Source organism: Hyperolius riggenbachi, chromosome 2, assembly GCF_040937935.1.
Source record: "Hyperolius riggenbachi isolate aHypRig1 chromosome 2, aHypRig1.pri, whole genome shotgun sequence".
Lineage (NCBI taxonomy): Eukaryota > Metazoa > Chordata > Amphibia > Anura > Hyperoliidae > Hyperolius > Hyperolius riggenbachi.
In genome coordinates this window covers 96518573-96532544 of record NC_090647.1, presented here as the reverse complement: position 1 = coordinate 96532544, position 13972 = coordinate 96518573, and the positions used below count along the sequence as shown (strand labels likewise).

The 13972-nt window shown below is 53.9% G+C and overlaps 1 protein-coding gene across 1 annotated transcript in view; it reads left to right on the top strand.

The window, feature by feature from the left end:
- TRPC4 (transient receptor potential cation channel subfamily C member 4) overlaps positions 1–13972 on the top strand; it is a 345635-nt gene that overhangs the window by 171899 nt on the left and 159764 nt on the right. The window lies entirely within an intron of this gene.

The window sequence follows — 13972 nt, the reverse complement described above, 5'->3', positions numbered from 1 at the left end:
TTGACTATCAAATGTACAACAGTTACCTACCGTGTATCCAACATGTGTCTGTTTCCAACATCTCTACTTTAATGTTCCCTTCCTCCACTAATTAGTGCACTTATTATACAGACTCGGTGGTCCACCATGTTGTATGGAGAACCACCCTGAGGAGAAGTGGCAAAATGTCGTATTCTGGTGTGCTGTGTTGTTAATTGTGTGTGTCTCTGCCTGTATGCTGCATGGACTGCCTGGACCCAGGGAGACCTGGATGTGCATGGTCTGAGCCCAGGTAGACCATGCACATGCGTCTGTGCATGTGCAGACCCAGGGAGGCAAGCGCAAGCAGTGCCTCCCTGGGTCTAGGTCTCCCCGTCATGTGCATGGTCTGTGCCCAGGTAAGGCGGCCCTCTTTGGCGGCTATACCTGGGCACAGACCATGCACATGCGTCTGTGCATGTGCAGACCCAGGGAGGCAAGCGCAAGCAGTGCCTCCCTGGGTCCAGGTCTCCCCGTCATGTGCATGGTCTGTGCCCAGGTATGGCGGCCCTCTTTGGCGGCTATACCTGGGCACAGACCATGCACATGCGTCTGTGCATGTGCAGACCCAGGGAGGCAAGCGCAAGCAGTGCCTCCCTGGGTCCAGGTCTCCCCGTCATGTGCATGGTCTGTGCCCAGGTATGGCGGCCCTCTTTGGCGGCTATACCTGGGCACAGACCATGCACATGCGTCTGTGCATGTGCAGACCCAGGGAGGCAAGCGCAAGCAGTGCCTCCCTGGGTCCAGGTCTCCCCGTCATGTGCATGGTCTGTGCCCAGGTATGGCGGCCCTCTTTGGCGGCTATACCTGGGCACAGACCATGCACATGCGTCTGTGCATGTGCAGACCCAGGGAGGCAAGCGCAAGCAGTGCCTCCCTGGGTCCAGGTCTCCCCGTCATGTGCATGGTCTGTGCCCAGGTATGGCGGCCCTCTTTGGCGGCTATACCTGGGCACAGACCATGCACATGCGTCTGTGCATGTGCAGACCCAGGGAGGCAAGCGCAAGCAGTGCCTCCCTGGGTCCAGGTCTCCCCGTCATGTGCATGGTCTGTGCCCAGGTATGGCGGCCCTCTTTGGCGGCTATACCTGGGCACAGACCATGCACATGCGTCTGTGCATGTGCAGACCCAGGGAGGCAAGCGCAAGCAGTGCCTCCCTGGGTCCAGGTCTCCCCGTCATGTGCATGGTCTGTGCCCAGGTAAGGCGGCCCTCTTTGGCGGCTATACCTGGGCACAGACCATGCACATGCGTCTGTGCATGTGCAGACCCAGGGAGGCAAGCGCAAGCAGTGCCTCCCTGGGTCCAGGTCTCCCCGTCATGTGCATGGTCTGTGCCCAGGTATGGCGGCCCTCTTTGGCGGCTATACCTGGGCACAGACCATGCACATGCGTCTGTGCATGTGCAGACCCAGGGAGGCAAGCGCAAGCAGTGCCTCCCTGGGTCCAGGTCTCCCCGTCATGTGTATGGTCTGTGCCCAGGTATGGCGGCCCTCTTTGGCGGCTATACCTGGGCACAGACCATGCACATGCGTCTGTGCATGTGCAGACCCAGGGAGGCAAGCGCAAGCAGTGCCTCCCTGGGTCCAGGTCTCCCCGTCATGTGCATGGTCTGTGCCCAGGTATGGCGGCCCTCTTTGGCGGCTATACCTGGGCACAGACCATGCACATGCGTCTGTGCATGTGCAGACCCAGGGAGGCAAGCGCAAGCAGTGCCTCCCTGGGTCCAGGTCTCCCCGTCATGTGCATGGTCTGTGCCCAGGTATGGCGGCCCTCTTTGGCGGCTATACCTGGGCACAGACCATGCACATGCGTCTGTGCATGTGCAGACCCAGGGAGGCAAGCGCAAGCAGTGCCTCCCTGGGTCCAGGTCTCCCCGTCATGTGCATGGTCTGTGCCCAGGTATGGCGGCCCTCTTTGGCGGCTATACCTGGGCACAGACCATGCACATGCGTCTGTGCATGTGCAGACCCAGGGAGGCAAGCGCAAGCAGTGCCTCCCTGGGTCCAGGTCTCCCCGTCATGTGCATGGTCTGTGCCCAGGTATGGCGGCCCTCTTTGGCGGCTATACCTGGGCACAGACCATGCACATGCGTCTGTGCATGTGCAGACCCAGGGAGGCAAGCGCAAGCAGTGCCTCCCTGGGTCCAGGTCTCCCCGTCATGTGCATGGTCTGTGCCCAGGTATGGCGGCCCTCTTTGGCGGCTATACCTGGGCACAGACCATGCACATGCGTCTGTGCATGTGCAGACCCAGGGAGGCAAGCGCAAGCAGTGCCTCCCTGGGTCCAGGTCTCCCCGTCATGTGCATGGTCTGTGCCCAGGTATGGCGGCCCTCTTTGGCGGCTATACCTGGGCACAGACCATGCACATGCGTCTGTGCATGTGCAGACCCAGGGAGGCAAGCGCAAGCAGTGCCTCCCTGGGTCCAGGTCTCCCCGTCATGTGCATGGTCTGTGCCCAGGTATGGCGGCCCTCTTTGGCGGCTATACCTGGGCACAGACCATGCACATGCGTCTGTGCATGTGCAGACCCAGGGAGGCAAGCGCAAGCAGTGCCTCCCTGGGTCCAGGTCTCCCCGTCATGTGCATGGTCTGTGCCCAGGTATGGCGGCCCTCTTTGGCGGCTATACCTGGGCACAGACCATGCACATGCGTCTGTGCATGTGCAGACCCAGGGAGGCAAGCGCAAGCAGTGCCTGCCTGGGTCCAGGTCTCCCCGTCATGTGCATGGTCTGTGCCCAGGTATGGCGGCCCTCTTTGGCGGCTATACCTGGGCACAGACCATGCACATGCGTCTGTGCATGTGCAGACCCAGGGAGGCAAGCGCAAGCAGTGCCTGCCTGGGTCCAGGTCTCCCCGTCATGTGCATGGTCTGTGCCCAGGTATGGCGGCCCTCTTTGGCGGCTATACCTGGGCACAGACCATGCACATGCGTCTGTGCATGTGCAGACCCAGGGAGGCAAGCGCAAGCAGTGCCTCCCTGGGTCCAGGTCTCCCCGTCATGTGCATGGTCTGTGCCCAGGTATGGCGGCCCTCTTTGGCGGCTATACCTGGGCACAGACCATGCACATGCGTCTGTGCATGTGCAGACCCAGGGAGGCAAGCGCAAGCAGTGCCTCCCTGGGTCCAGGTCTCCCCGTCATGTGCATGGTCTGTGCCCAGGTATGGCGGCCCTCTTTGGCGGCTATACCTGGGCACAGACCATGCACATGCGTCTGTGCATGTGCAGACCCAGGGAGGCAAGCGCAAGCAGTGCCTCCCTGGGTCCAGGTCTCCCCGTCATGTGCATGGTCTGTGCCCAGGTATGGCGGCCCTCTTTGGCGGCTATACCTGGGCACAGACCATGCACATGCGTCTGTGCATGTGCAGACCCAGGGAGGCAAGCGCAAGCAGTGCCTCCCTGGGTCCAGGTCTCCCCGTCATGTGCATGGTCTGTGCCCAGGTATGGCGGCCCTCTTTGGCGGCTATACCTGGGCACAGACCATGCACATGCGTCTGTGCATGTGCAGACCCAGGGAGGCAAGCGCAAGCAGTGCCTCCCTGGGTCCAGGTCTCCCCGTCATGTGCATGGTCTGTGCCCAGGTATGGCGGCCCTCTTTGGCGGCTATACCTGGGCACAGACCATGCACATGCGTCTGTGCATGTGCAGACCCAGGGAGGCAAGCGCAAGCAGTGCCTCCCTGGGTCCAGGTCTCCCCGTCATGTGCATGGTCTGTGCCCAGGTATGGCGGCCCTCTTTGGCGGCTATACCTGGGCTCAGACCATGCACATGTGGCTTATAAGTGCCCATCATTCTAAACCACAAAAGTGGGTATGCATATGCATGGACTGATCTTTGCCCACTTCTCAAATGAACACGTTAATACGAACGTAATTACGTATGGGTTTACAATCATTTTGTGCAGTGCCGACCACACCATTATTGTCCTAGAAGCGCCATTGCACGTTTCGCATGCGTCGTCTCCTGAACTCTGAACAGGAAGTAGTTAGTTGACCGGAAGTCCCCTCGTTTGTCCGCCTGGTTATAAATATGCTGGCTATCCGCTCGGTCATACCATCGGTTTGCACACTCGGATGTGGAGTTCTTCTTTGGAAGGTGTACACGTTTAGCCCATCGTACGTCCCTTCGTGAGTTCAACATTGGGGTAAGTAGAACTGTTCTGTATGTTTTTCCCCCTGCAACTAGGCTATTTTAAGTGTAGTTGGCCACTGCAGCTTTAAGGCCAAGCTAAATGGCCCTACAACACTGCATACCTGTGCTCCCCTCCCCCTTTTCTGATTATTTATATTGTTATATTTACCCCTTTTTTATGTTAATACCCTCTCCCCTGCTCCCTCCCCCCCGCCAGCCAATCAGCTGTTCACTCCCCAATGCAAAATGCAGCGCTGTAATAGTAAATCGACGGCGATCACAGGGGACCTCCAGGCCCCCAGCATGAGCTCACTTATTCGGTGAATACATTTGGCCAGACATGGAGTACTGTTCATAATGCATGTTTCCTATTCTTGTTACAGATGGCGCCAAGGAAAAACCACGAATTCCCATTGAACCGCACGCAGTTAGCTGAATTCATAGAAGTGTATCGCACCTGTACAGCAGTGTGGAAAGTAAAGAGCAAGGACTACCACAACAAACACATGAAGGAAGCTCAGCTGCAGAAACTTGCGGAGTTCCTGCAAACAATTCACCCCACTGCTACAGTTGCGACTGTCCGTAGCAAAATCGCTAACATTCGGTCAGTTTTTTCTAAGGAAACTAAAAAAATTGAAGCCAGGAACAAATCTGGTGCTGGCGCTGAAGATGACCCCGACCGTCTATGGTACTACGACATACTTTCCTTTGTCAGGGACCAGGAGATTATGCGTCCCTCAAGTGGCAACCTTCAGTCCTACCCCTCAGATGATGAGTGGCCAGAGAATACCCAGCGAGAGGTAACGGATGACGAAACAACAACAACATCGTCAGGCCGTGTGTTAGAAGGTACAGAGGATTCATGCGCAGATGTGGACGAAGCCATGGTAAGTCGTAGTCCAAATTTTTCCTATGTCACCTTTCACACTAAACGCATTGTATGGGTTTCGGCACAACGTTTGCGTTTTCATATCTGCTTGCGCAATGTATTTCACATCCGTTTGCCCAATGTATTTCAATGGGCTAATGCACACCACAGTGGGAGGCGTTTTGCAGAAACGAAACCGCCCGCTCTGCAGCAGTTAAACGTTTTCGCAGGCTTTTGCGCCTCCAATGTTCAAGAGAACCCCAGGTGGTTTAGAGAACCTCCACATGTCTGCCCCCCCACGACGCTCCACGCCTGTGTCCCTTCCATCCAATCCCCGTGACGGAAGGGACGCAGACGGGAAGCGATGATGTCCCAGAGACGGGGGAGCGGCCGTGACAGACATCCCCTTGGGTACACATCGTGCTGGCGACACGCAGCGTGTCACTTTCATTCTTGTGTGGATGGCCGCCGCGGCTGGATGACATTGCATTCATTTACATGAGTGTCTCCTGCGGCAGCCATTCACACATTCATGAACTATGAAGTGCTAATAACTTTCTTGGGTACACGAGGGGAGAACAATAGACAGCCAACAGAACAGTAATTAATTGCAGTCTGTGAAAAAGCTTTGAATTGTGCATATTTGCATATGTAGAATGTATGTCTATTGTTCTTTCCAAGTATAGCACCACAAACACATTGTTTTTGCACAAAGGACTTTGTGAATTTGTATGACGCAGTGCACAATTCAATACAATACATACAATGTATGACCCACTGTGTGGCTTTGATGTATAATTGGGGTCCGACTGTTCCTATTGTTTGCGAACTTCAGCGTCTGTTGTTTTTGTGGTCTATTCAATGAACAGTATCATGTTCCTTTATTGTGTGATTATATTTGGTTTACCTTCTTTGTTCTCCATGTTGCAGGACAACAGCCAACGTTTCCCCCATGTCACGTTATCACCCCCGAGGGCACACACACAGGAAGCCAGACCACGCAACAGTACACCCATGCAGAGAGGAAAGCGGAAACGGTGTGCTTCCCCCGATGCTGTAGAGAAAAGACTGATTGAGATGGCGAGTGCGGTAATGCCAAGACCTGTTGCGCCGGTGGATCCGTTTGTTGTTCATCTCAGTGCACAACTGGCCAAAATGACTCCAGAGCAACGCACAGTGGCCGAGATGTTAATGGGCGAAACAGTGTACAAGGGGTTGCATGGTATGTTGGTGGCTGGACCTCCCTCTGAACTGTATTTTGCAAATTGCTCACGGTGTCAGAGCACACGGAATCACCACTGCCAACCACAGTTCCGAAACAACTCTGACTCTGCCATGATGTACCGTGAGCCAATCGGTGATACTCCACCTGCATCAACATCCGCCACACCAAACATGCGCTACAGTGCCTCCCAAGGTTCTGACAATCGTGCCATGTATATGCCGCCAGCTCATTACAGTACGCCACCCTTGGACTACATGTTGCAATCACTGTAGATGGTTTCGCATTTCTTTTTTTTTGGTTTTCATGGTTTTTGCCTTGTGCTTTACTACGCTCTGTAGATGATGTGCTTATCGTTTTCTGTCTTGTCTGTTTGATTCAATAAAAAGTTATGTTTTTATGTTCATCCCTCAATTTCCCAGTACATGTGTACCTGTGCTTGGCAGCACAGTGCAAGGTTTGAAGCTTTGCCAAAAACCTTGCACTCTGCTGCAGCACCCACTAGATGTGTAGCGGCCACCCTGGGCCAGTGTTGGGGCCCTGTGCTTGGCACTACAGTGCAAGGTTTGAAGCTTTGCCAAAAACCTTGCACTCTGCTGACGCACCCACAACATGTGTAGCGGCCACCTTGGGCCAGTGTTGGGGCCCTGTGCTTGGCAGGACAGTGCAAGGTTTGAAGCTTTGCCAAAAACCTTGCACTCTGCTGACGCACCCACAACAAGTGTAGCGGCCACCCTGGGCCAGTGTTGGGGCCCTGTGCTTGGCAGGACAGTGCAAGGTTTGAAGCTTTGCCAAAAACCTTGCACTCTGCTGACGCACCCACAACAAGTGTAGCGGCCACCCTGGGCCAGTGTTGGGGCCCTGTGCTTGGCAGGACAGTGCAAGGTTTGAAGCTTTGCCAAAAACCTTGCACTCTGCTGCAGCACCCACTACAAGTGTAGTGGCCACCCTGGGCCAGTGTTGGGGCCCTGTGCTTGGCAGGACAGTGCAAGGTTTGAAGCTTTGCCAAAAACCTTGCACTCTGCTGACGCACCCACAACAAGTGTAGCGGCCACCCTGGGCCAGTGTTGGGGCCCTGTGCTTGGCAGGACAGTGCAAGGTTTGAAGCTTTGCCAAAAACCTTGCACTCTGCTGCAGCACCCACTACAAGTGTAGTGGCCACCCTGGGCCAGTGTTGGGGCCCTGTGCTTGGCAGGACAGTGCAAGGTTTGAAGCTTTGCCAAAAACCTTGCACTCTGCTGACGCACCCACAACAAGTGTAGCGGCCACCCTGGGCCAGTGTTGGGGCCCTGTGCTTGGCAGGACAGTGCAAGGTTTGAAGCTTTGCCAAAAACCTTGCACTCTGCTGCAGCACCCACTACAAGTGTAGTGGCCACCCTGGGCCAGTGTTGGGGCCCTGTGCTTGGCAGGACAGTGCAAGGTTTGAAGCTTTGCCAAAAACCTTGCACTCTGCTGCAGCACCCACTACATGTGTAGCGGCCACCTTGGGCCAGTGTTGGGGCCCTGTGCTTGGCAGGACAGTGCAAGGTTTGAAGCTTTGCCAAAAACCTTGCACTCTGCTGCAGCACCCACTACATGTGTAGCGGCCACCCTGGGCCAGTGTTGGGGCCCTGTGCTTGGCAGGACAGTGCAAGGTTTGAAGCTTTGCCAAAAACCTTGCACTCTGCTGCAGCACCCACTACAAGTGTAGTGGCCACCCTGGGCCAGTGTTGGGGCCCTGTGCTTGGCAGGACAGTGCAAGGTTTGAAGCTTTGCCAAAAACCTTGCACTCTGCTGACGCACCCACAACAAGTGTAGCGGCCACCCTGGGCCAGTGTTGGGGCCCTGTGCTTGGCAGGACAGTGCAAGGTTTGAAGCTTTGCCAAAAACCTTGCACTCTGCTGCAGCACCCACTACAAGTGTAGTGGCCACCCTGGGCCAGTGTTGGGGCCCTGTGCTTGGCAGGACAGTGCAAGGTTTGAAGCTTTGCCAAAAACCTTGCACTCTGCTGACGCACCCACAACAAGTGTAGCGGCCACCCTGGGCCAGTGTTGGGGCCCTGTGCTTGGCAGGACAGTGCAAGGTTTGAAGCTTTGCCAAAAACCTTGCACTCTGCTGCAGCACCCACTACATGTGTAGCGGCCACCTTGGGCCAGTGTTGGGGCCCTGTGCTTGGCAGGACAGTGCAAGGTTTGAAGCTTTGCCAAAAACCTTGCACTCTGCTGCAGCACCCACAACAAGTGTAGCGGCCACCCTGGGCCAGTGTTGGGGCCCTGTGCTTGGCAGGACAGTGCAAGGTTTGAAGCTTTGCCAAAAACCTTGCACTCTGCTGCAGCACCCACTAGATGTGTAGCGGCCACCCTGGGCCAGTGTCAGTGTTGGGGCCCTGTGCTTGGCAGGACAGTGCAAGGTTTGAAGCTTTGCCAAAAACCTTGCACTCTGCTGCAGCACCCACTACATGTGTAGCGGCCACCTTGGGCCAGTGTTGGGGCCCTGTGCTTGGCAGGACAGTGCAAGGTTTGAAGCTTTGCCAAAAACCTTGCACTCTGCTGACGCACCCACAACAAGTGTAGCGGCCACCCTGGGCCAGTGTTGGGGCCCTGTGCTTGGCAGGACAGTGCAAGGTTTGAAGCTTTGCCAAAAACCTTGCACTCTGCTGCAGCACCCACAACAAGTGTAGCGGCCACCCTGGGCCAGTGTTGGGGCCCTGTGCTTGGCAGGACAGTGCAAGGTTTGAAGCTTTGCCAAAAACCTTGCACTCTGCTGCAGCACCCACTAGATGTGTAGCGGCCACCCTGGGCCAGTGTCAGTGTTGGGGCCCTGTGCTTGGCAGGACAGTGCAAGGTTTGAAGCTTTGCCAAAAACCTTGCACTCTGCTGCAGCACCCACTACATGTGTAGCGGCCACCTTGGGCCAGTGTTGGGGCCCTGTGCTTGGCAGGACAGTGCAAGGTTTGAAGCTTTGCCAAAAACCTTGCACTCTGCTGCAGCACCCACTACATGTGTAGCGGCCACCTTGGGCCAGTGTTGGGGCCCTGTGCTTGGCAGGACAGTGCAAGGTTTGAAGCTTTGCCAAAAACCTTGCACTCTGCTGCAGCACCCACAACAAGTGTAGCGGCCACCCTGGGCCAGTGTTGGGGCCCTGTGCTTGGCAGGACAGTGCAAGGTTTGAAGCTTTGCCAAAAACCTTGCACTCTGCTGCAGCACCCACTAGATGTGTAGCGGCCACCCTGGGCCAGTGTCAGTGTTGGGGCCCTGTGCTTGGCAGGACAGTGCAAGGTTTGAAGCTTTGCCAAAAACCTTGCACTCTGCTGCAGCACCCACTACATGTGTAGCGGCCACCTTGGGCCAGTGTTGGGGCCCTGTGCTTGGCAGGACAGTGCAAGGTTTGAAGCTTTGCCAAAAACCTTGCACTCTGCTGCAGCACCCACTACATGTGTAGCGGCCACCTTGGGCCAGTGTTGGGGCCCTGTGCTTGGCAGGACAGTGCAAGGTTTGAAGCTTTGCCAAAAACCTTGCACTCTGCTGCAGCACCCACTACAAGTGTAGCGGCCACCTTGGGCCAGTGTTGGGGCCCTGTGCTTGGCAGGACAGTGCAAGGTTTGAAGCTTTGCCAAAAACCTTGCACTCTGCTGCAGCACCCACTACAAGTGTAGCGGCCACCTTGGGCCAGTGTTGGGGCCCTGTGCTTGGCAGGACAGTGCAAGGTTTGAAGCTTTGCCAAAAACCTTGCACTCTGCTGCAGCACCCACTACATGTGTAGCGGCCACCTTGGGCCAGTGTTGGGGCCCTGTGCTTGGCGGCAGCACCTCTTCGGGGCCCTGTGTAACGTGCACAGACAGGAAGTATTTCAACAAAACAAACCTTCATGAAAGCCTATATTTTTTTTATTAAACACAAACAGTAGGACCACACATGTTGTGCCTCCAAAATGTGTGTGTCCTGTGTGTGTGTGTGTGTGTGTGTGTGTGTGTGTGTGTGTGTGTGTGTCCTGTGTGTGTGTGTGTGTCCTGTGTGTGTGTGTGTGTCCAGTTTGTGTGTGTGTGTGTGTCCAGTTTGTGTGTGTGTGTGTATATTTGTGTGTCCTGTGTGTGTGTGTGTGTATGTACACATATACATAAAAATAACTTTGTATACAATACTATACAAAAGTAACTACTGTAAAGTTTACTCTGTCATGTGCGCATGGCTGCAAGGGCTGGCTTGCGACACTCCCGCTATCACAACCTCCATGAATGGAAGTAGTTGGGGGCCGCATCTTATATAGAAAATGTACACTTTTACATAAAAATAACTTTGTATACAATACTATACAAAACTAACTACTGTAAACTTTACTCTGTCATGTGCGCATGGCTGCAAGGGCTGGCTTGCGACACTCCCGTCATCACTACCTCCATGAATGGAAGTAGTTGGGGGCCGCATCCTATATAGAAAATGTACACTTTTACATAAAAATAACTTTGTATACAATACTATACAAAACTAACTACTGTAAACTTTACTCTGTCATGTGCGCATGGCTGCAAGGGCTGGCTTGCGACACTCCCGTCATCACTACCTCCATGAATGGAAGTAGTTGGGGCCGCAGCGTATATAAAAAATGTCAACCTATATAAAAATAAAACAAAAAAATTGCGATATATAATATACAATACAACGTAGTGCAAACTTGCATGCGAACACGGTGAGTAAACGTCAGTCACCCAAACAGTTTAAGCCCTACGATCCTGTCGTTTCACTTATTAGTTCCAGGATTCTCTCTAGATCGGCTGACAGCTGTTTCATAAATTTGCGGAATACGGTAGACATTTCTGCAATATCTGCTTGCACACTCTTCACCACTTTATCCATTTCTTTCCTCTGATGTCTTCCAACACGGTTGCCCTTGTGTGCTACATCTGTGGGGGAAACAAAGAAACCGCTTGCACAAAGTTTGCATAAGAAGTACTTGTCAGCTTGTAACTGGCCGAATGTGGAGGTAGGTAGTTGTGTGAAAGACGTGTGGGGGCCAGATGTGTGGTATTCTCGTAAGGCCCATTGGTGTGGATAGGGGGCCGTGAAAGGAGTTGTCGTGCAGGTTCCCATTGTTGTGGACTGAGCTGTGTGGGTATTGTGTTTTCGCAGTAGCTGTTGGGTAGGGTGAAGGTGGTTGTAGGTGTAGCCGTAGGTGCAAGTTGTGTGACATTGGATTACTTACCATCCAATTGCATTTTAGTCGAGGAATGCATTCCGATGCCCACTTTATCAACATCCTGCCGCTTACGCTTGGACACTGGAACCTCCTTGCTTTTGGTAGCTGGTGGTGTGGTAAGACAGAGTATAAACTTTACTACAAAATACAAGGTGTGTACATACAGGTTGCACATGCGGGCAGAGGCTGCACATGCGGGCAGAGGCTGCACATGCGGGCAGAGGCTGGACATGCGGGCAGAGGCTGCACATGCGGGCAGAGGCTGCACATGCGGGCAGAGGCTGGACATGCGGGCAGAGGCTGGACATGCGGGCAGAGGCTGCACATGCGGGGCAGAGGCTGGACATGCGGGCAGAGGCTGGACATGCGGGCAGAGGCTGCACATGCGGACAGAGGCTGCACATGCGGACAGAGGCTGCACATGCGGGCAGAGGCTGCACATGCGGGCAGAGGCTGCACATGCGGGCAGAGGCTGGACATGCGGGCAGAGGCTGCACATGCGGGCAGAGGCTGCACATGCGGGCAGAGGCTGGACATGCGGACAGAGGCTGCACATGCGGACAGAGGCTGCACATGCGGACAGAGGCTGGAAATGCGGGCAGAGGCTGGACATGCGGGCAGAGGCTGGACATGCGGGCAGAGGCTGGACATGTGGGCAGAGGCTGCACATGCGGGCAGAGGCTGCACATGCGGGCAGAGGCTGCACATGCGGGCACAGGCTGCACATGCGGGCACAGGCTGCACATGCGGGTACAGGGCACATGCATATATAGAACAGGGATTGTCCAACAAACCACAACATACAGATTCTCACCTCCACTTGTATGCACAACAGAGACTTCGTCCTGTGTAGATGATACCCTCACACGTGTCTCTACCCGTTGTTTCCCTACAATGAAGTGGGTAAACAGAAAATTAAGAATTTGGTGCTGAAAGATAAAAAACAGCAATATACTTTTGTCACAACAAGCATTATTATTGGTCACTGAATGATTGAACGCACCTTTCTTTATTTCCTTGCGAATTTCCTTCAGGCGCTCCTTCTCTCTTTTCAAATCAAACCAGCGTTTTTGCAACGCTTCTTTGCTCTTGTGCACACCAAACTTTGCATACAACTCCTGTTGTACTAGTTTTATGATGAGATTTTTATGGCTATTTGGGTGGGCAACCTGAGTGTACAGGCAATCATAGTCCTCCATGTCAAACCTTTTCACCAACACCAACACCTGCTCCTTGGGCATGGCATCTGCCCGCCGACATGAAGACCACTCATCTGTAGAGTCGCTGGTGTCATTGTCTTGAGGATGACGTCTCGACTTGCGCCGCTGTGCGCGGACATCTTCAGAGCACACCGAGAGTACATCACTATCCTCCACTTCAACAGACTTTGCTTTCTTCTTGGAGGGACGTACCTTTGTGTGCCTTTCACTTGTTGGTGGTGCTTGCCCCGCTGCTGATGCCGTTCTACCAGCTCGAAGGGATGGTTCAGGCACAGTGTGTGCTGGAAGATTTCCTGCTTTTTCTGGAATTTCAGCAGCAGCACCTCCGTTCGTTGCTGCCACTGTTGGTTCGGCCGGAGGACTTGTCACATGCAGACAGAGGCCAGGTGCACTGGCAGGGTCTCCAGCGGCTGCAGGAGAGACCATATCTGGTGTGTGCTGCACGGATGGCAACGGATGCTCCATGTCCCCCTCCTCAGACGCCATTTTGCCTCCTCTCCGCCTTCGTCCTCGAGCTGGGCTTTCACAGGAACTGGAAGTGACGTCACGTGTGACGCACGCTTGCATTACGATCGGATTGCCGGCCCACAAACACCCACATTTATGCAAAATGGTACAGGGACGGACTACGAATCGACGGCATAAACGAATATATAATCGATCTGAACAGCCATCAAGCCTACCAATGGCTCGATTAGATGGATAAAGAGAGATAATATCAAACAGGTTCGATCACTAGTCGTTCGTTTTTGGGGTCTCTTAATCGAAACTATGATGAGATTATCACTATTTTCACATACGTTTTCAACCTTCGATTCGTTTACTGAACGAATCGAAGGCAAATACGAAGGCAAAAACGAAACGTGTATTCCCAGCATAAGACTCAGATCTGAAATCCGCAGCTCAGAGTGGTAACCCTGAGCCTGACTCAGTGCAGCTGCCAGGAGGTATATGCAAAGTCTACTCGCAGCGGCCGTTTGTAACTCACCTCCCCCGGGATCCAGACGCTGGCAGCCCTTCTTCCCCTCTGGTTTGCCACATGATGACAAATGGTGACCTCACTATAGGGGTATAGGTCCCCCCGGTGACGGAGGAAGAATTGCAATACTTGATCCATGGGGGGTGAGTTAAATGCAGCGCTGACACAGATCTATCTAGTTGTTTGATTTTTTCCTGCTTTTAGGGTGTAAAAGAATTTCTAAAAAATTGTGCCGCTTGTAGACCCTAAAATCCGGAAGTAATTATACTGCTAGTGAAGTTAATGTATTATTTAGCAAAAATACTCTGAAGTACATTTTCCACAGACTGAGAACCTGTAACTGTGTGGCAGTCAAGACCACTAA